The 26,214-nt window shown below is 44.4% G+C and overlaps 1 pseudogene; it reads right to left on the bottom strand.

Annotated features, from left to right (window-relative positions):
- LOC140199701 (L-asparaginase 1-like) overlaps positions 1–26,214 on the bottom strand; it is a 38,750-nt pseudogene that overhangs the window by 6,951 nt on the left and 5,585 nt on the right.

Genomic DNA, 26,214 nt, shown 5'->3' with positions numbered 1-26,214 from the left:
TAGTGTGGAATATCCCTTCCAGCCCTTCAAGCTGCACTGCCCAGCGATCCCCTGTTTTTAACCCTAGCCTGGTCACAGGACAATTTAAAAATAACCAATTAACCTATCACCCAGTAGACCTTTGGAATGTGGGAGGAAACCTGAGCACCCAGAGGAAACCCACATGGTCACAGGGGCAACGTACAAACACCTTACAGGTAGCAGCGGGAATTGAACCCGTGTCACTAGTACTGTAAAGCATAGTGCTAACCACTACACTACAGTGACACCCTTCTTGCTGGTTTGATAAAGCAGCCTGCATAATCAAAGGCTCCACTCAGCCCAGACATTCTGTCTTCTCCCCTCCTGCATTGGGCAGAAGACACAAAAGTCTGAAAGGACGTACCACCAAGGTCATGAACGGGTCAAGGCTGATTTATACTTATGCGTCAAATGTAGGCCATAGGTACGGCATAGCCGCAAACCCTACGCTGTACAGTACGCCAACCCTAAGCCTAATGCGCACCTCTCCCAAAACATAACTACGCTTCGCGGCAACGCAGACCGAAACAACTGTGATTGGTCCGCTTGGTAGCGTCGCATTTTCTCTTACGCTGCAATAGTTTCCCATTGGGCGACTGAAGGGCAGGGGAGGAACTCTGGCTGCAATGCTTTCCATAAAGATTTACAGACCTCCGAAATTATGGAGGACACGTTTCGCTCTTACGAAAGACCTGTACCTGTTTTCGTTAACCGAAAGAGGATTTTCGCTTTTACGAGAAAAGACGCTGGCTTTAAGCTTGTTTACCTTGAGAAAGACTACCATGGCCATGAAGCCTTACACAGGCAGGTATGTGCGCATACGTGCCGATTTTTTTGACAAATCGATTTTGGCTGAAAATTCCCGATTCTGTTAAGTGACACTGCACTGTACATACAGAAAATTCACCCTCCTTCAGTTTCAGTCGCCATTGTTTGAAGTTTGAGTTTCTTCGTGTTGAGTTTCAACACGAAGAAACTCAACACAGTGGCACAAAAACCCCACCGCCAGCTAGCGTTTTGGCGGTGAATTGCAGCGCGAGGCAGACTCACCAATGTACAAGTATAAATGCTCACAATGGCGTAGCCCACTTGCGTAGGCTACGGCATAAGCTAGTATGCACAAGTATGAATCAGCCTTAACACTTTTCCACGTCAGCTACAATGAACTCATACGAGCCATTTGTGACCTAGGAAACAGTCACTCTATCTATGCCTCTCACCTCATACACCCGATGAACTTAGCAAATGTTAGAACTAACCTGGGAAACTTCACACACAGCACCTCGATAGCACTGGGTGCTGCTAACAATCAAAGCCCCAGCGGTCACGGCTTTGTGCAGTAGTTTGAAGAACCAGTCGTCATCAGGAACGTTACCAAGGCCGTAGGTTAGTAGGATCACCGCTTCAGCTCCTTCCAAGGATCTTGCAACCTGCTTCAGCAAAAAAAAGATGAGCAAGGCAGCCTGTTTATATAAGCTTCCTCACATCAAAGTTCAAAGTAAATTTATTATCTCAGTATATAAATGTCGCCATGAGAGTCATTTTCTTCCAGGCATTCACAGTAGAAACAAAGAAATACAAGGGAATCAATGAAAAACTACAAAGACTGACAACAATGTACGAAAAAAAAACTAACTCTGCAAATACAAAAAAAAATCAAATAATAATAAATAATATTGAGAAATAAGTTACAGAGTCCTTGTAAGTGAGTCTATACGCTGTGGAATCAGCTCAGTGTGGAGGAGAGTGAAGTTATCCATGCCGGTTCAGGAACCCGATGGTTGAAAGAATAACCGTGTCATCAATGCTGTCATCAGTAGGGAATAACTGATGTTACTGAGCCCTGACCAGGAACTTTTCAGAACATTAACACTGAAAGCAAAGCTAGAATTGGTTCTGTTTGTGTTCAGATGGTGTACTTCGTTTTTCTTTTGCTTCAAGCTGTTCCAGTCAGGATGAAACCATCTCAAGCAAGGCGACCATGTATTGCCCACCCCAAATCAACCTTGAGAGGTTGGTGGGAAGTCATCTTTGAGATCTACCATAATTCCTCTAATAAAGGTGCTCCCATGTTGCTTTAGAGGAGGTAATCCCACAATTTAGAGTTAGCCACAACAACCGCTGCTTATACAATGCCTGTGATGCTGTTGCAAGTAAGTTTTCCTTGCACTCGTACATAGATTCAAGTTATAAACATTTTTATACAAAAGAACACAACTTGAACTAAAAAGTGCAGATGACAATGAACTGAAATTTGACGTGTTTACAATCACAGTAATACACAGCAGTGTGTCACTGCCTACCTGTAATTTCCTTAGTGCTTCACTTTGAGTTAGGAGAATTTATTGGATCTGGAAAATACTGTATATTAAATATAGAACACCATAGTATAGTGGAGGCCATTTGGCCCACAATATTGTGCTGATCCTTTAACCTACTCCAAGATCAATACAAGACCATAGGATATACAGTAGGAGCTGAATTAGGCCATTTGGTGGTCTGCTCTGCCATTTCATCATGGCTGATCCACTTTCCCTCTCAGCCCTAACCTCCTGCCTTCTCCTCATATCTCTACATGCCCTGACTAACCAAGAATATGACCCTTCCCTCCAACATAGCCCTCTATTTTTCTATCATCTTTTTAAGAGTTTCTTAAATGCTCCTAATGAATCTGCCTCCACCATCACCCCTTGACAGGGTGTTCCACACACCCACCACTCGCTTTATAAAAATCTTACCTCTGATTTACCCCCTACACTTCCCCTCCAGTCATCTTAAAATTATGCCTCCTGGCATAAACCACTTATGCCCTGAGGAAAAAAATCTACTCAATCTATGCTTCTTTCCACTTGTACATCTATCAATCTCTCATCCTCCTTCGCTCCAAAGAAGAGAAAAGCCCCGACTTGCTCAGTCTTTCCACATAAGATATGTTTTCTAATCCAGGCAGCATACTGGTAACTCTCCTCTGCACCCTCTCTAAAGCTTCCACATCCTTTCTGTAATGAGGCAAACCCTCTCCACGCCGCCAATGTTGTCCAAGGGAAGGGCATTAGGGCCGATACTGCTTGGCACTGGTGTCGTCGCAGAACAATGTGTGGCTAAGTGTCTTGCTCAAGGACACAACACGCTGCCTCAGCTGAGGCTTGAACTAGACTGACGCCTTAACCACTTGGCCATGCTCCAACACGTTACTCATAGTACCAAATAATTCCACCTGAAAACACAGACAAACGAAACATAAATAAATTTCACACCAAGTCCAAGGGCAAGATGTCAAACATTCTCCAAGGTCCTGTGATAACTAGCTAATTAAAAGTTATCTATACTTCCTCCATTAGATCATTGTCTGCATGAGGAATTTCCAACAGCAGTATCTACCCTTCCAAGTGAGTTCATGTTCTTCTGTTATGCTTGCTGTCCATTTCCTTTCTCCTTTTCCCTCCAAAACTCCTGCACTCTCCCCCTAAAAATGGCTTCCCCCAAGCCCTCCAGAATGTTCTGGTGCATCTTATTAGACAAAATGTTAACAAAATAAGTCCTATTGGCTATTACAACAGTCTAACTTAATCAACTGAATTATTATTTTAAACAGCAAAAGACATGAAATATTCAATTGTATAATGTAATTAAATGTACATATTGCTTTTTGAAAAAATCCACAGAAAATAAAATACCCTACAGCATAACTTTATTAATACAATAAAGCATGGTCTTAAGCCAGGGTATTACACAAGTATGATCTAATCAGAGCTGCAACATTAGCTCATGGCTCTTGAAATGAACCCCCTGACAAATGAACCATAAGCCTTCCTACCAACCCCATCAACTTTGATGACAATTTTGACAGATCTGTGGACATGAACCCAAGATCCCTCTGTTCCCCCACACTGCTAAAAATCCTATTAACCCTGTATTCTGCCTTTAAATTCAACTTTCCAAAGTGAATCACTTCACATGGAGCAGAAGTTGAATGCATTCTTTACTTCCCTCGTAATATTTTCCTCTCACTCACTGAAAGACATTCCCCAGACATACAGGCGACCAGCTCTCAATGCAGTGGCAGTCTCTCTCCCCACCAGCCCCAGGAGACTGTCCCCCAGAAATGATCAATGCAAGATAATGACACGGCATTAATAGCCTCATACAGTGGCAGTCTCTCTCTCCACCAGCCCCAGGAGTCTGCCCCCCCAGAAATGATCAATGCAAGATAATGACACGGCATTAATAGCCTCATACAGCATGGACTGTGGCAGGAGCAGGGTGCGGTTAAACCACACTGACAATTAGGTAGAGAGGAAATTGTGATGTACACATCTGGTGCAGTCCTTATGTGATTTGACATACACCATTAATCAACTTGGAACTGGATATTAACCCTTTAGTGCCACCAACACGCTATTTATGACCTGTGCAGTTATACGAGTGGTATAGTGTTGACATCCATTTGATGAACACAACACACGCTGTTACATCAAAGCTGAGTCTACTGTCATATGTACGAGTACACGTATGCACGGGTGCAAATGGGAAACTTACTTACAGCAGCACCACAGGCACAAGGCATCAGATAAGTAGCAGTCACAAGAAAAAAGTAAAGTTCATTTGAAGACAATTTTTAAAAGAAAAAGACACAATAAGAACTAAAAGAATGCTTTAGCACATAATGGTCCTGCTGTTTCTAAACTGTAATGATTAGAGTTTTGATACTTCAGGAACCAAATGGTTGAAGGGAAGTAGCTGTTCTTGAAGCTGTAAATGTGGGGCTTCTGTATCTCCTGCTAATGGTACAGTAGCTGAAAGAAGATGGCATGGCCCAGGTCGTAGAGATCTTTGGTAGTAATTCTTGCCTTCCGCAGATACTACCTGTGGTAGAAATGGTTAAGACTAGTGTTTGATGGGAACTTGACCATTCTGGAGCAGCTGGGCTTAAGACTGCTGATGCGTGTCGAGAATAACCTTCGATGGTAAGCGCAAGTACCAGGAACTCCAATTAATAAGATACTAGGCCCCTGGAACCAGGAGGGAGGATGCATCTGGGGGTAAATTGTGAGTTCTGATAACAAGGAACTAAGAGGACTGTTAGACTCGCGCTGAGAGATAGTTGACATGTCTTTTAAGCGATTGATCATGTACTGACTGTGGGATGCCAAAGAAAGTTATATTAAGTTGTTTGTCTTGCCGTATAAATATGAGCTTTGTACATCCTAAAAATCAGAGTCCTGGTGGCGGTGGGGACTGCTGCAGCCTCTCCATGATATCATGTTAGTAAACTCTTGAAACGAAACTCGGTCACTCTGGTGTTCTTAGTTAGTGTTTCTATGACACTACCAATCGTGGGGAGAGAGGTACTCGTGATGTGATGGGCAGAGTCCACTACTCTGTACAGCTTCTTACGTTCCTGTGCATTCAGATTGTCGTTCGAGACCGTGATATAACCTGTGACAAGTGACGTGATGTTCCGCAGGCATCTATTCTTTGTCATTTTATATACTGTAAAAATATAATATATATATATATTTATAATATGTAGTTGTGATTTACAATTATATTTGATGTATATAAAATACAGTATATAATATATTCATAATTTTTATTGTTATTATTTGCAAATCAGAGGAGAGACAAAAGCTGTAGGCAGATTCTTTTCATTTAATTTTTCTTTCTTATTGCATGGTTAGAGCAGTGGGAATGCCTTGCAGGATAGTTGAATACCCCTCTTGCGGGATGTCAGACCTCCAGTGTCCCTGCAACTACAACTGTGAGAAGCCCATCCAGCTGCAGCTTCTAACAATCTACGTTAAGGAGTTGGAGCTTGAATTGGATGAACTCTAGATTATTCTAGAGGCTAAGGGGGTGATCAACAGAACTTACAAAGAGGTACGCGAACCAGTTCCCATCTACCACCATTCTGGTCCATCTAGCGGAATTAGTCCTTACTCTTAATAATTTCTCCTTTTGCTCCTCCCACTTCCTCCAAACTAAAGGTGTAGCCTTGGGCACCCATATGGGTCCCAGCTATGCCTACCTTTTTGTTGGCTTTGAGGAACAATCTATGTTTCAAACCTATTCTGGTATCTGTCCCCCATTTTTCTTTTGCTACATCGACGACTGCATTGGCGCTGCTTCCTGCACGCATGCTGAGCTCGTTGACTTCATTAACTTTTCCTCCAACTTTCACCCTGCCCTCAAGTTTACCTCGTCCATTTCCGACACCTCCCTCCCTTTTCTAGATCTTTCTGTCTCTATCTCTGGAGACAGTTTATCTACTGATGTCTACTATAAGCCTACTGGCTTTCGCAGCTATCTGGACTACTCCTCTTCTCACCCTGTCTCTTGCAAAAATGCCATCTCCTTCTTGCAATTCCTCCGTCTCCACCGCATCTGCTCTCAGGATGAGGCTTTTCATTTCAGGACGAAAGAGATGCCCTCCTTTTTTAAAGAAAGGGGCTTCCCTTCCTCCACAATCAACTCTGCTCTCAAACACATCTCCCCCATTTCACGCACATCTGCTCTCATTCCATCCTCCCGCCACCCCACTGGGAATAGGGTTCCCCTTGTCCTCACCTACCACCCCACCAGCCTCCGGGTCCAACATATAATTTTCCGTAACCTCTGCCACCTCCAACGGGATCCAACCACTAAGCACATCTTTCTCTCCCCCCCTTTGCTTTCCGCAGGGATCGCTCCCTATGCAATTCCCTTGTCCATTCATCCTCCCCATCCCTCCCCACTGATCTCCCTCCTGGCACTTATCCTTATAAGTGGAACAAGTGCTACACATACCCTTACACTTCCTCCTTGACTACCATTCAGGGCCCTAGACAGTCCTTCCAGGTGAGGTGACACTTCACCTGTGAGTCGGCTGGGGTGATACTGTGTCCGGTGCTCCCGATGCGACCTTCTATATACTGGCGAGACCTGAAACAGACTGGGAGATCGTTTCACTGAACACCTGCACTCTGTCCGCCAGAGAAAGCAGGACCTCCCGGTGGCCACACATTTTAATTCCACGTTCCATTCCCATTCTGGTATGTCTATCCACGGCCTCCTCTACTGTCAAGATGAAGCCACACTCAGGTTGGAAGAACAACACCTTATATTCCATCTGGGTAGCCTCCAACCTGATGGCATGAACACTGACTTCTCAAACTTCCGCTAATGCCCTACCTCCCCCTCGTACCCTATCCATTATTTATTTATTTATTTATATACACACTTTCTTTTTCTCTTTCTCCTTTTTCTCCCTCTGTCCCTCTCACTATACCCCTTGCCCATCCTTTGGGCTCCCCCCCCCCCTTTCCTTCTCCCTGAGCCTCCTGTCCCATGATCCTCTCATAACTCTTTTGCCAATCACCTGTCCAGCTCTTGGCTCCATCCCTCCCCCTCCTGTCTTCTCCTATCATTACGGATCTCCCCCTCCCCCTCCCACTTTCAAATCTCTTACTAGCTCTTCCTTCAGTTAGTTCTGACAAAGGGTCTCGGCCTGAAACGTCGACTGTACCGCTTCCTAGAGACGCTGCCTGGCCTGCTGCGTTCACCAGCAGCTTCGATATGTGTTGGTCACAAAGGGGTACTGTAGTCACACCAAAGGTGCAGGACACAGGTGACCATCAGGAGGGAGAAAGAAAGGGGTTAGACAGCCAATGTAGAGTATCCCTGTGGCCATCGCCCTCAACAATGGTTATTCCACTTTGGATACTGTCGGCGGGTGCGGGGGTGGGGGAGATATTGATGGCCTAGCTGAGGAAGGCAACAATGGTCAGGCCTCTGGCACCAAGTCTGGCTCGGTGGCCCTGAAGGGAAGGGGAGAACTGAGGTGAGCTGTAGTGATAGGGGATTCATTAGTTTGGGGAACAGAAAAGAGGATCTTTGGACAAGAATAAGATTCCCTTGTGATACAGTACTGTGAAAAAATCTTAGGCACATATATGTAGCTAGGGTGCCCAAGACCTTTGCAAGGTACTGAATTTGTCAAAGTGGAGTGGAGAGTGAATTTGTAAATCCAGCGGGACCAAAGAATGTTGGGAATAGATAGATAGATAAACACTTTATTGATCCCAAAGGGAGTTACAGTGTTACAAGTGCATAGATATACAAATAATAGAAGAGAAACAAGAAGGAATAGAAAATAAGTTACCTTAATAATAAAACAGTTTAAACAGAGCTCTGGTAAGCCAAGGTGAATAACAGCCTAACAGGAGGGGTCATCAGTTTGCCAACTATAGGTTGACTCACTATAGAACCTGATGGCCAAAGGTAAGAATCACCTCATGTCGTGCTCTTTGGAGCAGCACAATAGTCTTAGTCTATTACTAAAAGTGCTCCTCCGTTCAGCCAAGGTGGCATGCAGAGGATGAGAAACATTGTCCAAAACTGCCAGGGCTTTCAGGAGGGTCCTTTGTTCTACCACAGCCTTGGAAATGCTCAGTTCGACTCCTATAACAGAGCTAGCCTTTCTAATGTCTATTGACCCTGTTGGCATCCCCTGTGTTGATGCCATTGCCCGAGTACATTGAAGATTGGAATGTATGCGGGATGGTTTTTTGAACCAACATGTCGAGGAACCGACTAGAGAGCAGGCTATTCTGGACTGGGTTTTGAGCAATGAGGAAGGGTTAATTAACAATCTTGTCGTGAGAGGCCCCTTGGTTAAGAGTGACCATAATATGGTGGAATTCTTCATTAAGATGGAGAGTGACATAGTTAATTCAGAAACAAAGGTTCTGAACTTAAAGAGGGGTAACTTTGAAGGTATGAGACATGAATTAGTTAAGATAGACTGGCAAATGACACTTAAAGGATTGATGGTGGATATGCAATGGCAAGCATTTAAAGGTTGCATGGATGAACTGCAACAAATGTTCATCCCAGTTTGGCAAAAGAATAAATCAAGGAAGGTAGTGCACCCGTGGCTGACAAGAGAAATTAGGGATAGTATCAATTCCAAAGAAGCAGCATACAAATTAGCCAGAGAAAGTGGCTCACCTGAGGACTGGGAGAAATTCAGAGTTCAGCAGAGGAGGACAAAGGGCTTAATTAGGAAGGAGAAAAAAGATTATGAGAGAAAACTGGCAGGGAACATAAAAACTGACTGTAAAAGCTTTTATAGGTATGTAAAAAGGAAAAGACTGGTAAAGACAAATGTAGGTCCCCTGCAGGCAGAAACAGGTGAATTGATTATGGGGAGCAAGGACATGGCAGACCAATTGAATAATTACTTTGGTTCTGTCTTCACTAAGGAGGACATAAATAATCTTCCAGAAATAGTAGGGGTCAGAGGGTCCAGTGAGATGGAGGAACTGAGCGAAATACATGTTAGTAGGGAAGTGGTGTCAGGTAAATTGAAGGGATTGAAGGCAGATAAATCCCCAGGGCCGGATGGTCTGCATCCCAGGGTGCTTAAGGAAGTAGCCCAAGAAATAGTGGATGCATTAGTGATAATTTTTCAAAACTCGTTAGATTCTGGACTAGTTCCTGAGGATTGGAGGGTGGCTAATGTAACTCCACTTTTTAAAAAAGGAGGGAGAGAGAAACCGGGGAATTATAGACCGGTTAGCCTAACGTCGGTGGTGGGGAAACTGCTGGAGTCAGTTATCAAGGATGTGATAACAGCACATTTGGAAAGCGGTGAAATGATCGGACAAAGTCAGCATGGATTTGTGAAAGGAAAATCATGTCTGACGAATCTCATAGAATTTTTTGAGGATGTAACTAGTAGAGTGGATAGGGGAGAACCAGTGGATGTGGTATATTTGGATTTTCAAAAGGCCTTTGACAAGGTCCCACACAGGAGATTAGTGTGCAAACTTAAAGCACACGGTATTGGGGGTAAGGTATTGGTGTGGGTGGAGAGTTGGTTAGCAGACAGGAAGCAAAGAGTGGGAATAAACGGGACCTTTTCAGAATGGCAGGCGGTGACTAGTGGGGTACCGCAAGGCTCAGTGCTGGGACCCCAGTTGTTTACAATATATATTAATGACTTGGATGAGGGAATTAAATGCAGCATCTCCAAGTTTGCGGATGACACGAAGCTGGGTGGCAGTGTTAGCTGTGAGGAGGATGCTAAGAGGATGCAGGGTGACTTGGATAGGTTGGGTGAGTGGGCAAATTCATGGCAGATGCAATTTAATGTGGATAAATGTGAAGTTATCCACTTTGGTGGCAAAAATAGGAAAACAGATTATTATCTGAATGGTGGCCGATTAGGAAAAGGGGAGGTGCAACATGACCTGGGTGTCATTATACACCAGTCATTGAAAGTGGGCATGCAGGTACAGCAGGCGGTGAAAAAGTCGAATGGTATGCTGGCATTTATAGCGAGAGGATTTGAGTACAGGAGCAGGGAGGTACTACTGCAGTTGTACAAGGCCTTGGTGAGACCACACCTGGAGTATTGTGTGCAGTCTTGGTCCCCTAATCTGAGGAAAGACATCCTTGCCATAGAGGGAGTACAGAGAAGGTTCACCAGATTGATTCCTGGGATGGCAGGACTTTCATATGAAGAAAGACTGGATGAACTGGGCTTGTACTCGTTGGAATTTAGAAGATTGAGGGGGGATCTGATTGAAACGTATAAGATCCTAAGGGGATTGGACAGGCTAGATGCTGGAAGATTGTTCCCGATGTTGGGGAAGTCCAGAACGAGGGGTCACAGTTTGAGGATAGAGGGGAAGCCTTTTAGGACCGAGATTAGGAAAAACTTCTTCACACAGAGAGTGGTGAATCTGTGGAATTCTCTGCCACAGGAAACAGTTGAGGCCAGTTCATTGGCTATATTTAAGAGGGAGTTAGATATGGCCCTTGTGGCTATGGGGGTCAGGGGGTATGGAGGGAAGGCTGGGGCGCTGTTCTGAGTTGGATGATCAGCCATGATCATAATAAATGGCGGTGCAGGCTCGAAGGGCCGAATGGCCTACTCCTGCACCTACTTTCTATGTTTCTATGTTTCTATTATACTGGCAACAACAGACTGGTAGAACATGTGAAGGAGAGGCCTGCTTACTTCAAAGGACCTCAGTTTCCTCAGGTAGTAGAGGTGACTCTGGCCCTTCTTGTACCCAGTCTCTATGTTGGTACTCCACTCAAGTCTGTCATCCAGGTGCACCCCCAGGTACTTGTAGGTGCTCACCACATCCACGATCTCGCCATGAATAGTAACAGGGAGCACTGCAGGCTTGGTCTTCCTGAAGTCCATCGCCATCTCCTTTGTCTTATTGATGTTCAGCCACAGATGATTCAGCTTGCACTATTTGACGAAGTCCTCCAGCAGGGCCCTGTATTCATCCTCCTTGCCTCCCTTTATATACCCAACTATTGTTGAATCATCAGAGAATTACTGCAGATGACATGACTCAGTGTTGTATTTAAAGTCCAAGGTATACAGGGTAAACAGGAAGGGAGCCAACACAGTCCCCTGTGGGTCCCCAGTGCTGCTTATAGCCATGTCTGACACACAACTCTGAAGGTGCACAAACTGTAGTCTGCCAGTCAGGTCATCCATTACCCAGAATGCAATGGAAGTACCAATTTGCATTGAACAGAGCTTGTCCCCCAGCGATGAGGGCTGTATGGTATTGAAGGCACTTGAGAAATCATAAAATCATGACCCTCACAGTGCTGTTCTGCTTATCCAAATGACAGTAGGCTCTGTTAAACAGGTAGATGACAGCGCTGCCGACTCCAATGTGCTCCTGGTAGGTGAATTGCATGGCTGATCTGACCAGGGGTCAGAGGTGAGCCAGGACCAGTCTCTGCAGAGACTTCATGATGTGTGAGGTCAGGGCCACAGGATGGTAGTCATTCAAAACTTTGTCAGCCTTTCTTAGGTATTGGGACCACATGTGATGTTTTCCACACAGCTGGGACCCTTGTGGGCACGTGTCCAAGTGGTTAAGGCACTTGACTAGCGACCTGAAGGTCGTAAGTTCGAGACCCAGCGTGTTGTGTCCTTGAGTAAGGCACTTAACCATACATTGCTCTGCGACGACACTGATGCCAAGCTGTATTGGCCCTTGCCCTTCCCTTGGACAACGTTGGTGTCATGGAGAGGGGAGACTTGCAGCATGGGCAACTACAGGTCTTCCATACAACCTTGCCCAGGCCTGCGGCCTGGAGAGTGATGTTTTTTGGTGGGGTCCTAACAAACCATTGTCTCCCGCGCCATCACCACCCTTATGAACTCAGGAGACCTTCCATCCTCAGCCACTAAACTCATTATTCCCACACCCCGTACCGCTCGGTTTTACCTCCTCCCAAAGATACACAAGCCTGACTGTCCCGGTAAACCCATAGTTTCTGCCTGCTCCTGTCCCACCGAACTTGTATCTGCCTACCTGGACTCCATTTTGTCACCCATAGTTCAGTCCCTCCCCACCGACATCCAGGATATATCCCATGCCCTCCACCTCTTCAATAACTTCCAGTTCCCCGGTCCTGACCGCTTCATTTTCACTATGGATGTCCAATCCTTATACACCTCCATTCCCCATCAAGAAGGTCTCAAAGCCCTCCGCTACTTCCTGGATAATAGACCTCACCAGTTCCCCACCACCACTACCCTCCTCCGGTTAGCGGAACTGGTTCTCACACTTAATAACTTCTCTTTTGGCTCTTCCCACTTTCTTCAGGCTAAGGCTGTAGCTATGGGAACTCGCATGGGACCCAGCTACGCTTGCCTCTCCATTGGTTATGTGGAACAGTCTGTACTCCAGACCTATTCTGGTACTGCTCCCCAACGTCGGGGACAATCTTCCTGCATCTAGCTTGTCCAATCCCTTTAGAATTTTATACATTTCAATCAGATCCCCCCCTCAATCTTCTAAATTCCAGAGAGTATAAGCCTAATCGATCCAGTCTTTTATCATATGAAAGTCCTGCCATCCCAGGAATCAATCTGGTGAACCTTCTTTGTACCCCCTCTATGGCAAGAATATCTTTCCTCAGATTAGGGGACCAAAACTCACACAATACTCTGGGTGTGGTCTCACCAATGCCTTGTACAACTGCAGTAGTACCTCCCTGCTCCTGTACTCGAATCCTCTTGCTATGAATGCCAGCATACCGTTCGCCTTTTTCACCGTCTGCTGTACCTGCATACCCACTTTCAATGACTGGTGTACAATGACACCAGGTCTCATTGCACCGCCCCTTTTCCTAATCGGCCACCCTTCAGATAATTTGATTCCAAACAATTGGTTTACTGATCATTATAGAATGTCTCTCTGGTGCTTTCCATTCCCTCCTCTCTCCTTGCCCCCTTTCCACTCTCTGTCTACAATAAAGGCTTATATCGGAAACAGGTTTATCATCACGTATGTCATGAAGTGTGTTTTTTTTGCTGCAGCAGCAGTACAGTGTAGTACATACAATTACTACAGTACTATCCAAAAGTCTTAGGCTCCTTAGCTATATATGTGCCTAAAAATTTTCTGCAGTACTGTATGTTGCCTCCTAGGTGCCAGGGTCAAGTCCACAGCTTTTTTAAGTAAGCAGCCGGTGGTACCAACGACATGGGTAGGAGAGGTGCCAATTTCCTGCATAGTGAGTTCAGGGAGTTAGGCGCTAAGTTAAAGGACAGGTTGTGATTTCAGGATTGCTACCTGTGCCACATGCAAGTGAGGCCAGAAATAGGCAGATCATGCAGTTCAACAGCTGGCTAAGGAGATGATGCAGGAGAGAGGGCTTTATATAGTTTGATCATTGGGCTCTCTTCCAGTGAAAGAGGAAGCTGTACAGTAGGGACAGTTTGCACCTGAACTGGAGCGGGACTAATATCCTTGTGGGAAGGTTTGCTGGTTCTGCAAGGCGAGGAGTTTAAACTAGAGTTGCAGGGGAATATGAAGCAAAATGTCAGAGCAGATAGTGGAGTGGTCGTGGGGAAAGATGTTTTTAAGCCCACATATAAAAATCAGGAATTGAAAGATTGATCATGGTGGGTTAATGTTCTGAGTTGTGTATATTTCAATGCAAGAAGTATTGCAGGAAAGGTGGATGAGTTCAGGGCATGAATCAGCATGTGGAATTATGACACTGCAGCCATTAGTGAGACTTGGTTGCAGTAGAGGCAGGATTGGCAGCTCAATGTTCCAGCTTTCTACGGCATTAGACTCAATAGAGCGGGATGGATTAAAGGGGAAGAGTGGCATTACCAGTCTGGGAAAATGTCTCTCCGTAGATGCTGCCTGACCTGCTGAGTGTTTCCAACATTTGCTGCTTTTACGGCATACGTGCTGAAAATCACTGAGATACACTTACATATCTTTCATTAATTCCAGGAAAGAACTGAAGAATTCCTATGTCCGGTGTGCAATTCAAGGTGAAAATCTGCAAGTCACCCTCATTTGCCTTCTTCGTATCCTTGTTTACTAAAGTATGCATTTGGAGAAATAAAAGAAAGGTGTTAGTTACAGACCATCCTTGGATGTTTCGTCATTTAAGACGTCCGAAAAGCCGATTTTGTCTGCAAGTTGGAAAATGCACAAAAAACACTCAATATGTTAACTGCACATCACAGAATGGTAATATATGGCATCAAAAAGCACTTAAGGTGGATTAGGAAGAACAATTACTATAAGAAGAAAGAGGAAAGCAGATCTGCCATTTCTGGGAATGAATGTATGTGAACATTGAACAGTACAGTAGAGGCTGCACAGTAATGCTCCAAACTCTCAACCTCCTCCAATATCAATCTAACCCTTCCCTCTCACACAGCCCTTCAGATTTCTATCATGCATGTACCAAAAAGTCTTTTAACTGTCCCTAATGGCTCTCCCTCTACCACCTTTCCTGGAAGGGTATTCCACACAGTCACTATTCCCTATGTAAAAAAATACTTGCCTTTGACAGGCCCCCTATTTTCCTCAAATCACCTTAAAGTCATGCCTTCTCACATTAGCCACTTCCATCCTAAGAAAATGTCTCTGACTGTCCAGTCCATCTATTCCTCTTATCAGTCTATGTGCATCCATTATGCCACCTCCCATCCTCCTTCGCTCAAAAGATAAAAGCCCTACCTCGCTCAGCCTACCCTCATAAGACATACGCTCCAATCTAGGGAAAGATAAATCTCAAAGACAAGGAATTCTGTAGATGCTGGAAATCTGGAGCAAGACACACATCATGATGGAGGAACTCAGCAGGTCAGGCAGCATCTATGGAAACAAACAACCAGCCAATATTTCGGGCTGTGTCCCTTTCTCAGGACTGGAAAGGAAGGGGAGAATGTCGGAATAAGAAGGTGGGGGGAGGGGAAGGAGGGTAGCTAGAAGGTGATAGGTGAAACCAGGTGAAAGGTAAATGACTAGAATTGAAGGAATCTGATAGAGAGTGGTCCAGAGGAAGAAGGGAAGAAAGAGAGGCACCAGGGGAAGGTTATAGGCAGGTAGAGAAGAGGTAAGAGGCCAGGATAGGGAATAGGAGAAGAGGGGAGGAGAATTTATTTTACTGGAGAAATTGATATTCATGCCATCAGGTTGGAGGCTACCCAGATGAGAAACAAGGTGTCGGTCCTTCATTCTGAGGGAACAACAACTGAACCCCTTGACTTTCATGCATTGAGTTGCTGGAACATAGTTTGCCAATTAGATATTTGCATTAATGAGCAGGTGTGCCGGTGTACCTAATAAAGTGGCCACCGAGTGCACGTAACTCCAGACCCATAACAGTATGGTCAAGTTTCAACTGCCCTCGGAAAAGGTCAGGCAAGCCAAACTGTTATAGAGTCATAGAGCAATACAGCACAAATACAGGCCTTTCGGCCCAAACAGTCCATGCCAACACAGGGCCTACACAGATAGTCCCAATTTAATTTATTCAACACATATCCCTCTAACCCAGAAGGTTTCCAACCTGGTGACCATGGACCCCTTGCTTCATGGCATTAGTCCATGCTATAAAAAAGTTTGGGAACACCTGCTCTAACACTTAGTAACATGTATAAAATGCTGGTGGATCCCAGTAGATCAATCTGTATCTATGGAGAGGAATAAACAATTGATGCTTCGATTTAAGACCCTTCATCAGAATCAGGTTTAAGATCAATGTCATGTGTTGTGACATTTCTTGTTATACAGCTGTGGTAAATTACAACAGATAGTAGTAACGATTGTAAATTATAGCAAATATATAGATATATATTTAAATTTTTAAGTTAAATAAGTAGTGCAAAATCAGAAAAAAGTAGTAAGGTTTTGCTCTTGGATTCAATGTCAATTAAGAAATCTGATGGCAGAGCGGAAAAAGCTGCTCCTGGGTCATTGAGTGTGCGTCTTAAGTCTTCAGTGCCTCCTCCCTAATGGTAACAATGAGAAGAGGGGAAGTCCTGGGAGATGGGGGTCCTTAATGACGCATGCCACCTTTTTGAGGGATCACTCTTTGAAGATGTCCTAGATGCTGGGGAGACTAGTGGCCATGATAGAGCTGACTGAGCTTACGGCTTTCTGCAGCTTGTTTTGATCCTATGCCGTGCCCCCCCAAAACTCATCAGGACTCATTGTTCTGATCTCTCTGACCCCCTTCCACTCCATGCACCTATCCAAGTACTGCTTAACTGATACTATTGTACCTGCCTCAACCACTTCCTCTGGCAGCTCGTTCCACTTACTCACCACCCTCTGTGTGAAAAACTTACCCTCCAGGATCCTTTTAATTCTTCCCCTTTCACCCTAAACCTTTGCCCTCTGGTTTTGGACTCCCCTACCCTGGGGAAAAGACTGCCACCATCCAGCTGATCTCTGCCTCCCATAATTTTAAACATTTATATAAGGTTTCTCCGCATTCTCCTCTGTTCCGAGGAATAAAGACTTAGCGTGGACAACCCTTCCCTACACCTTGGGCCCTCTTATCTCGGCAACATTTTTGTCAATTTTTTCCGCACGCTTTCTAGTCTAAGTATATCTTTCAATAACAGTGTGAGCAGCTTGCAGACAAGTAATAGTGGGAAATAAATTCTGACCCTGCCAGAGATGTCCTTATCCCATGAAGGACGTTGATGAATGAGTTGGAGCTCGAGTTGATGACCGGATCTTACAGAGTTGCCTCCAGGTGCTGGAGGATCTCAGCATTTTGGGTGTGTTGAAGAGTCTCCACTTTTTATTCCTCTCCGTAGATGCTGCCTGACCTCCTGAGTTCCCTCAGCAATTTGTGTGTTTTGCTCTGGATTTCCAGAATCTGCACAATCTCTCGTGTTTAAGATTACTGGCCCAGGGGAGGTTGGGTGCCTGCTCATGTGACTTACCTTTCACCTGCACATTCAGTTCCAACAGAGGGAGGTTATTGGGTGAGCCAAAAGCATCCATATCTTCAGAACTCTGTTTAACTACACGGTTTCCCTGGAAGAGCTCAGAGTTGAAAAACACGCAAACCTGCAAGTCAAAGTGTAACAGGAAGCTATCACATTTAAGGAGATAATTTTCTCTTACCACACAGACAATCTTACCAGAAAATACTTGCAAACTAATTTCAAGAATCTTCACCAATCAAGATTCAAGATTATTTATTTTTTATTTATTTAGAGATACAGTGCAGAATCAGAATCAGGTGCAATATCACTGGGATAGGTTGTGAAATTTGTTGTCTTACATCAGCATTATAGTAAAATACATTAAAAAAACTATAAATTACAATAATGGATATAGCTAAAAAAGGTAAATTAAAATCATCATCACTATGTGCCATGTTGTATGATGTGAGTGATCATGGTCTTAACCATGATTGTTCCTGGCAAATATTTCTACGGTAGTGGTTTGCTATTTCCTTCTCCTGGACTGTATCTATACGAGATGGGTGGCCCAGCCATTATTAATACTCTTCAGCGATTCTCTGCTGGCATTAGTGGTCACATAACCAGTATGGTCATATGACCATAAGCTATAGGAGCAGAATTAGGTAATTTGGCCCATCGAGTCTGTTCCAGCATTTCATCATTTTCCTTCTCACCCGAATCTCCTGCCTTCTCCCCATATCCCTTCATGCCCTGACCAGTTAAGAACCTATCCACTTCTGTCTTAAATATAAAAAAAGACTTGGCCTCCACAGCTACCTGTAGCAAAGAATTCCACAGATTCACCACTCTCTGGCTGAAGAAATTCCTCCTGAGCTCCATTCTAAAAGGATGCCTTTATATTCTGACACGGTGTTCTCTGATCTTAGACTCTCCCACCAGAGGAAACATCCTCTCCACATTGACTCTATCAAGGTGTTTCACCATTCGATAGGTTTCAATGAGGTCACCCATCATTCTTCTGAGTTCTAGTGAGTACAGGCCCAGAACCACCAAACGCTCTTCATATGACAAACTACTCCATCCTGAAATAATTTTCGTGAACCTCCTTTGAACCCTTTCCAGATTCAGCACCACCTTTCTAAGATAAGGGGCCCAAAATTGGTCACAATACTCCAAGAGAGGGCTCACCAGTGCTTTACACAGTCTCAACATTATATCCTTGATAAATATTCTAGTCCTATTGAAATGAGTGCTCACATCGCATAATGCCTTCCTCACCACAGACTCAACCTTTAGGTTAACCTTTAGGGAATCCTGCACACAGACTCCCAAATCCCTATGCACCTCAGATTTTTTGTATTTTCTCTCCATCTGGAAAATAGTCAACCCGCTCATTTCTTCTACCAAAGTGCATGGCCATACACTTCCCAACACTGTATTCCATCTGTTATTTCTTTGCTCAATCTTCTAATTTGTCAAAGCCCTTCTATAGCTTCACTACTTCCTCAAAGCCACCTGCCACTCCACCTATCTTCATATTGCCTGAAATCTTTGCAACAAATCCATCAATTTCATCATATAACATGAAAGGAATCTGTCCCAATACAGACCCCTGTGGAACATCAATAGTCACTGGTAGCCATTCAGAAAAGGTTCCCTTTATTCCCACACTTTGCTTCCAGCCAATCAACTACTGCTTAATCCCTGCTAGAATCTTTCCTGTAATATCCTGGGCGCGTAGTTGTTAAAGCAGCCTCATGTGTGGCACCTTGTCAAAGTCCTTCTGAAAGTCCAAGAACACAAGATCATTGAATTCTCCTTCGTCTATCCTGCTTGTTATTTCTTCAAATAATTCCAACATATTTTTCAGACATGATTTTCCCTTGAGGAAACATTCCTGACTATGGTCTATTTTATTATGTGCCTCCAAGTACCCTGAGAGCTCATTCTTAATAATCGTCTCCAACATCTTCCCAGCCACTGAGGTCAGACTGCCCTATAGTTTCCCACCTTCTGTCTCTCTCCATTCTTGGAGTAATATTTCTAATTTCCCAGTCTTAGAAACATAGAAACATAGAAAACCTATGGCACTATAGAGGCCCTTCAGCCCACAAAGCTGTGCCGAACATGTCCTTACCTTAGAAATTACCTAGGGTAACCCATAGCCCTCTACTTTTCTAAGCTCCATGTACCTATCCAAGAGTCTCTTAAAAGACCCTATCGTATCCGACTCCACCACCATTGCCAGCAGCCCATTCCAAGCACTCACCACTCTCTGTGAAAAAAACTTACCCCTGACATCTCCTTTGTACCTACTTCGAAGCACCTTAAAACTATGCCCTCTCGTGCTAGCCATTTCAGCCCTGGGGAAAAGCCTCTGACTATCCACATGATCAATGCCTCTCATTATCTTGTACACATCTATCAGGTCACCTCTCATCCTCCGTCGTTCCAAGGAGAAAAGGCCGAGTTCACTCAACCTATTTTCATAAGGCATACTCCCCAATCCAGGAAACATCCTTGTAAATCTCCTCTGCGCCCTTTCTATGGTTTCCACATCCTTCCTATAGTGAGGCAACCAAAATTGAACACAGTACTCCAAGTGGGGTCTGACCAGGGTCCTATATAGCTGCAACATTACCTCTTGGCTCTTAAACTCAATCCCACGGTTGATGAAGGCCAATGCACCGTATGCCCTCTTAACCACAGAGTCAACCTGAGTAGCAGCTTTGAGTGTTCTATGGATTCGGACCCCAAGATCCCTCTAATCCTCCACACTGCCAAGAGTCTTACGATTAATGCTATATATTTCCGTCATATTTGACCTACCAAAATGAACCATCTCACACTTACCTGGGTTAAACTCCATCTGCCACTTCTCAGCCCAGCTTTGCATCCTATCAATGTCCCGTTTTAGCCTCTGACAGCCCTCCACACTATCCACAGCACCCCCAACCTTTATGTCATCAGCAAATTTACTAACCCATCCCTCCACTTCCTCATCCAGGTCATTTATGAAAATCACAGACAGTAGGGGTCCCAGAACAGATCCCTGAGGCATTCCACTGGTCTCTGGCCTCCATCCAGAATATGACCAGACTACAACCACTCTTTGCCTTCTGTGGGCAAGCCAGTTGTGGATCCACAAAGCAATGTCCCCTTGGATCCCATGCCTCCTTACTTTCTCAATAAGTCTTGCATGGGGTACCTTATCAAATGCCTTGCTAAAATCCATATACACTACATCTACAGCTCTACCTTCATCAATGTGTTTAGTCACATCCTCAAAAAATTCAATCAGGCTCGTAAGGCATGACCTGCCTTTGACAAAACCATGCTGACTATTCCTAATCATATTATGCCTCTCCAAATATTCATAAATCCTGCCTCTCAGGATCTTCTCCATCAACATACCAACCACTGAAGTAAGACTCATTGACCCATAATTTCCTGGGCTATCTCTACTCCCTTTCTTGAATAAGGGAACAACATCTGCAACCCTCCAATCCTCCAGAATCTCTCCTGTCCTCATTGATGATGCAAAGATCATTGCCAGAGGCTCAACAATCTGCTTCCTCGCTTCCCGCAGTAGCCTGAGGTACATCCCGTCCGGTCCCGGTAACTTATCCAACTTGATGCTTTCCAAAAGCTCCAGCACATCCCATTTCTTAATATCTACATGCTCAAGCTTTTCGGTCCACTGCAAGTCATCCCTACAATCACCAAGATCTTTTTCCGTCGTGAATACTGAAGCAAAGTATTCATTAAGTACCTCCGCTATTTCCCCCGATTCCATACACACTTTTCCATTGTCACACTTGATTGGTCCTATTCTCTCACGTCTTATCCTCTTGCTCTTCACATACTTGTAGAATGCCTTCAGTTTTTCTTAATCCTGTCCACCAAGGCCTACTCATGGCCCCTTCTGGTTCTCCTAATTTCATTCTTAAACTCCTTCCCACTAGCCTTATAATCTTCTAGATTCATAATACTGATACATCTGACATTAGCTTCTCCTTCTCAAATTTCATGGTGAATTTGATCATATTATGATAACTTGCCCCCAAAGTTCTTTTACCTTAAGCTCTCTAATCAATTCTGGATCATTGCAGAACATCCAATCCACAATAACTGATCCCATAGTGGGATCAACCATGAACTGCTCTAAAAAGCCATCTCATCGGCACTCTAGAAATATCCTCCTCCTGTAATCCAGCACCAATCTGATTTTTCCCAATCAACCTACATATTGAAGTCCTCCATGACTATTGTAACATTGCCTTTTTGGTATGCATTTTTATCTCCTGTTGTAATTTGTAGGCCACATCCTTACTACTGTTTGGAAGTCTGTATACAGCTCCCATCAGGGTCTTTTTACCTTTGCAGTTCTGTTTCTTAGCTCTATCCACAACAATTCAACACTTTCTGAACCTATGTCACCCCTTTCTAATGAACTGATTTCATTTTCTACCAACAGAGCAGCACCACCCCCTCTGCCTTCCTGTCTGTCCTTTCAATACAACGTGTATCATTGGACATTAAGCTCCCAGTTATAATCTTCTTTCAGCCATGACTCTGTGATGCCTACAACATCAAACATGCCAATCCGCAACTGTGCCGCAAGTTCATTTACCTTATTCCATATAGCGCACGTATTCAAATATAACATCTTCAGTCCTGTATTCACCCTTTTCAATTTCGTCTGCCTTTTACTTGAAACTCATCCTGTTGACTGCAATTTTGGCCTATCAACAGCCTCTCCTCACTACACATTGCCTCTGTTTGTAAACAGCTACCTAATCTTCAGCACTACCATCCACCTTTCCTATGATACTTCTTGCATTGAAATATACACAGCTCTGGACACTAGTCGCACCATGCTCAACCCTTTGATTCCTTACTTTGCCTGAGGCCTTATCAATATCTGTCTCCACAATCTCTCCACTAACTGTTCTGGCACTCTGGTTCCCAGCCCCCTGCAACTCTAGTTTAAACCCCTTCCTGCATCATTAAGAAACCTTCCCACTGGGATATTTGTCCTCATCCAGTCCAGGTGCAAACCATCCCGTCTGTACAGGTCCCACCTTCCCTGGAATAGAGCGTAATAATCCAAAAATCTTATGCCCTCCCTCCTCCACCAATTCCCTAGCCATGTATTAAACTGTATGCCCATCCAACACCTACTCCCATGGCTTCATGTGATCCTGATCCAGGGGATTGGGGGTGCTAAGCAGGTGCTACACCTTGCCCAAGAGTAACCTGCTGGCTAGTGGAGGGAAGGAGTGTCTTACACCCTCTTCGGTAGAGATGAAACCCCACCCCACCATTCATTAAATAAGAAGTGCAAAAAGAGAGAAAAATACACGGAGGTAGTACTAATGGATTCATTGTCCATTCAGAAATCTGATGGTGGAGGGGAAGAAACTGTTCCTAACACATTGAGTGGCTTCATTGAGTACATTGTCCATGATGATAGCAATGAGGATAGGGTACGACATGGGGGTCCTTAATGATGGATGCCGCCTTTTTGAAACATCAATTTTTAAAAATGTCCTCGATGACGGTGCATCTGTAGAAATTTGTGAGTATATTTGGTCACATACTGAGTCTCCTCAAACTCCTAATGAAATATAGTCACTGTCATGCCTTCTTTGTAATTGCATCAATATTTTGGGCCCAGGATAGATCTTCACATATGTTGATACCCAGGAACTTGAAACCGCTCACCCTGAAACTGCTCGATGAGGACTGGTGTGTCCCCTTGACTTCCCCTTCTTGAAGTCTATAATCAATTTCTTGGTCTTACTGATGTTGAGTGCAAGGTTGTTGTGACATCACTCAACCAGCTGGTCTATCTCGCTCCTGAAGTTCTGGCATTAGCAAATTCATGGATGGCACTTGAGCCACATAGTTGTGGATGGAGAGAGTAGGGTAATGGGCTAAGCACACATCCTTGAGGTGTGCCAGTGTTGATTGTCAGAGAGGAGGAGGTGTTCTTTCCAGTCTGCTCAGAATGTGGTCTCCCAGTGAGGAAGTCAAGGATCTAGTTGCAGAGGAAGGTAGAGAGGCCCAAGTTTTGAACAACACACACAAAATGCTGGAGGAAATCAGCAGGCCTGGCAGCAGCCATGGAAAAAGTGCAGTCAACATTTCAGCCCGAAACATCAACTGTACTTTTTTCTGTAGATGCTACCTGGCCTGCTGAGTTCCTCTGGAATTCTATATTTGTTGCTTGGATTTCCAGCGTCTACAAAATTTATCTTGCTTGTTTTGAAGCTTGTTGATTATAACTGAGGCTATGATCATGTTGAATTCTGAGCTTAAATCAATAAACAGCAGTCTAACATTGATATTACTATTGTCCAGGTGACTAAATATAAGTGGAGAGCCAGTGAGATTGCATCTGCTATAGATCTTTTGGGAGGAAACCCACATGGTTCATGGAGAAGTCGTACAAACTCCTTACAGTCAATGCTAGAATTGAACTCTTTATTCTGGAATGCCCTGAGATGTAATAGCAGTACATTATCTGATACTTGTCATTTTTGACATAAACAGCAAATTAAATTAGTGCAAACAGAGAGAGCAAAAGCAAAATTCTGGAGTTGTGTTCATGGGCTCGTTGTCCTTTCAGAACTATGATGGAGGAGGGGAAGAAGCTGTTTCTAAAATGTTGAGTGTGTGTCTTCAAGAAGTTTCTGTACGTCTTCTCTGGTAGCATTAATAAGAAAAAAATCCAGAGTGATGGGGGTCCTTAAAGATAGAGGCATCACCTTATGAAGATGTTCTCCATTTTAATTGGGAGAAAGAAGACTGAGATTTGGAGCGGGAGTGTAAAGGAAGCCTTTTTTGAATTTTTCGTTTTTTTTTCATCGGCGTCGAGAGAGGCAGGACTGCGCAGGCGTGTGACATCGGGGAATGAAACAAGGGAAATTTAAAAGGAACACAACCTTATATAGCGGGCAAAGGAGTTTGCGGGCTGCGGAGTGAGCCGAGAGCAGAGTGAAGGCTTAAGGGCTTTGGCTAAACGGGCTTAGGCGGAAATGGGCGAGGCAAAGATGGTTTGGTAATTCTTTTTTTTTCACTGTTATTTGAAGAGATGGGGAAGTATGAGTGTGAGGGCAGCTTGTTGTTCTCAGTGCCAGATGTGGGAGGTAGTGGAGCCTCCCAGCCTCCCGGACATCCACATCTGCGCCAGGTGCGTCGAGATGCAGTTCCTAAGTTCCTAAGATGCAGTTTCTAACCTCTGGTTAGACTTTTTCCATAGAGAGTGGGGAAGAATCAAACAAGAGGGCATGGGTTGAGAGTTAGAGGACAAAAGTTTAGGGGTAACATGAGGGGGAACTTCTTTACTCAGAGAGTGGTAGCTGTGTGGAATGAACTTCCAGCAGAAGTGGTTGAGGCAGGTTCTACGTTGTCGTTTAAAGTTAAATTGGATAGATATATGGACAGGAAAGGAATGGAGGGTTATGGGCTGAGTGCAGGTCGGTGGGACTAGGATAGGGTAAGAGTTCGGCACGGACTAGAAGGGCCGAGATGGCCTGTTTCCGTGCTGTAATTGTTATATGGTTTTATGGTTATGCTGGGGTTGCTCATGCCCATGATGGAGCTGGTTGAGTTTGCAACTTCCTGTAGCTTCTTCCCAATGCTGTTCAGTGACCCCTCCATACTAGATGGTGATGCAACCATTTAGCATGCTCTTCACTGTACCTCCGTACGATCACCAAGTTGGAGCTGTTGCATCACAACTCCATGCAGCAGTGTTCAATCCATTTTGGGTGTGTTGTAGTTTAATTAGCTGCTTTAGATTTTTGGTAGCATAGGCAGCTGGCAAAGGAATCAAAGGGGAGTTAGTGGACATTTGAGACAGAATAGGGACACAGGGAATTCAGCGGGGGAATGGAACTATAGAATTGTTCCACTGCAAGCCAGTATGGATCTGACGGGCCAAATGGCCTCACTATTTAACAGAATAAAGCAGATAGGATGAGACCACAGAATGTTACAGCACAGTACAGGCCCCTCATTCGATATTGTTATACCAACCTGTTAACCTACTCCAAGATCATTCTAACCCATCCCTCAGACATAGCCCTCAATTTTCCTATCATTCATGTGTCCAAGAGTCTTTTAAATATCTATAATGTAACTGCCTGTATCACTTCCCCCAGCAGTGTGTTCCCCGCACTCAATACTCTCTGTGTAAAAGAATCCTACTTTGGACAACTTCCCTTATTCTTCTCTCCAATCGCCTTAATGTTATGGTCCCATCTAATACCCATTTCCACCCTGAGAAAAGGCTTCTGGCTGCCCAGTCCATCATGTCTCTTATAATTTTGGACACCTCTAACTTGGGTGGTGGGATGGAGATACGTCTCTACCAAAGGAGGTGTAAGGCACTCCTTCCCTCCACTAGCCTGCAGGTCACCCTTGGGCAAGGTGTAGCACCTGCTTAACTCCCCGTTCAGTGTCATGTGAAGTCATAGGAGCAGGTGATGGATGGTTGTATGAGCAGCTGGTGCGCATCTTAAGTCCTGGTTATGCGACCACTAACGCCAGGCAGAAATTTTCTGAAGAGTATTGGCAATGTCTGGGGTCACCCATCTTGTAAAGACACTGCCCAGAAGAAGACAATGGGAAACCATTTCTGTCGGAAAATTTGCCAAGAACAATCATGGTCACGGATAGACCATGATTGCCTACATCACACAACACTCCATATAATGATGATAATGATAATGATGACACCTCTGTTAAGTCACCTCTCACCTTCCTTCACTCCAAAGAGAAAAGCCCTAAATCACTCAGTCTATCCTCATAAGACATGCTTTCTAATCCTGGTACCGCCCTAGTAAGCCTCCTCTGCACCCACTCTAAAGCTCCCTCATCTTTCCGATAATGATGTGAACTGAACCGAACACAACACAAAGTGTAATCTAACCAGAGATTAATTCAAGCTGTCATGCAGT

This window comes from Mobula birostris, chromosome 6 (assembly GCF_030028105.1).
Source record: "Mobula birostris isolate sMobBir1 chromosome 6, sMobBir1.hap1, whole genome shotgun sequence".
NCBI lineage: Eukaryota > Metazoa > Chordata > Chondrichthyes > Myliobatiformes > Myliobatidae > Mobula > Mobula birostris.
Note: the sequence above shows the minus strand (reverse complement) of the source record. Positions and strands in the feature narration are given on the sequence as shown.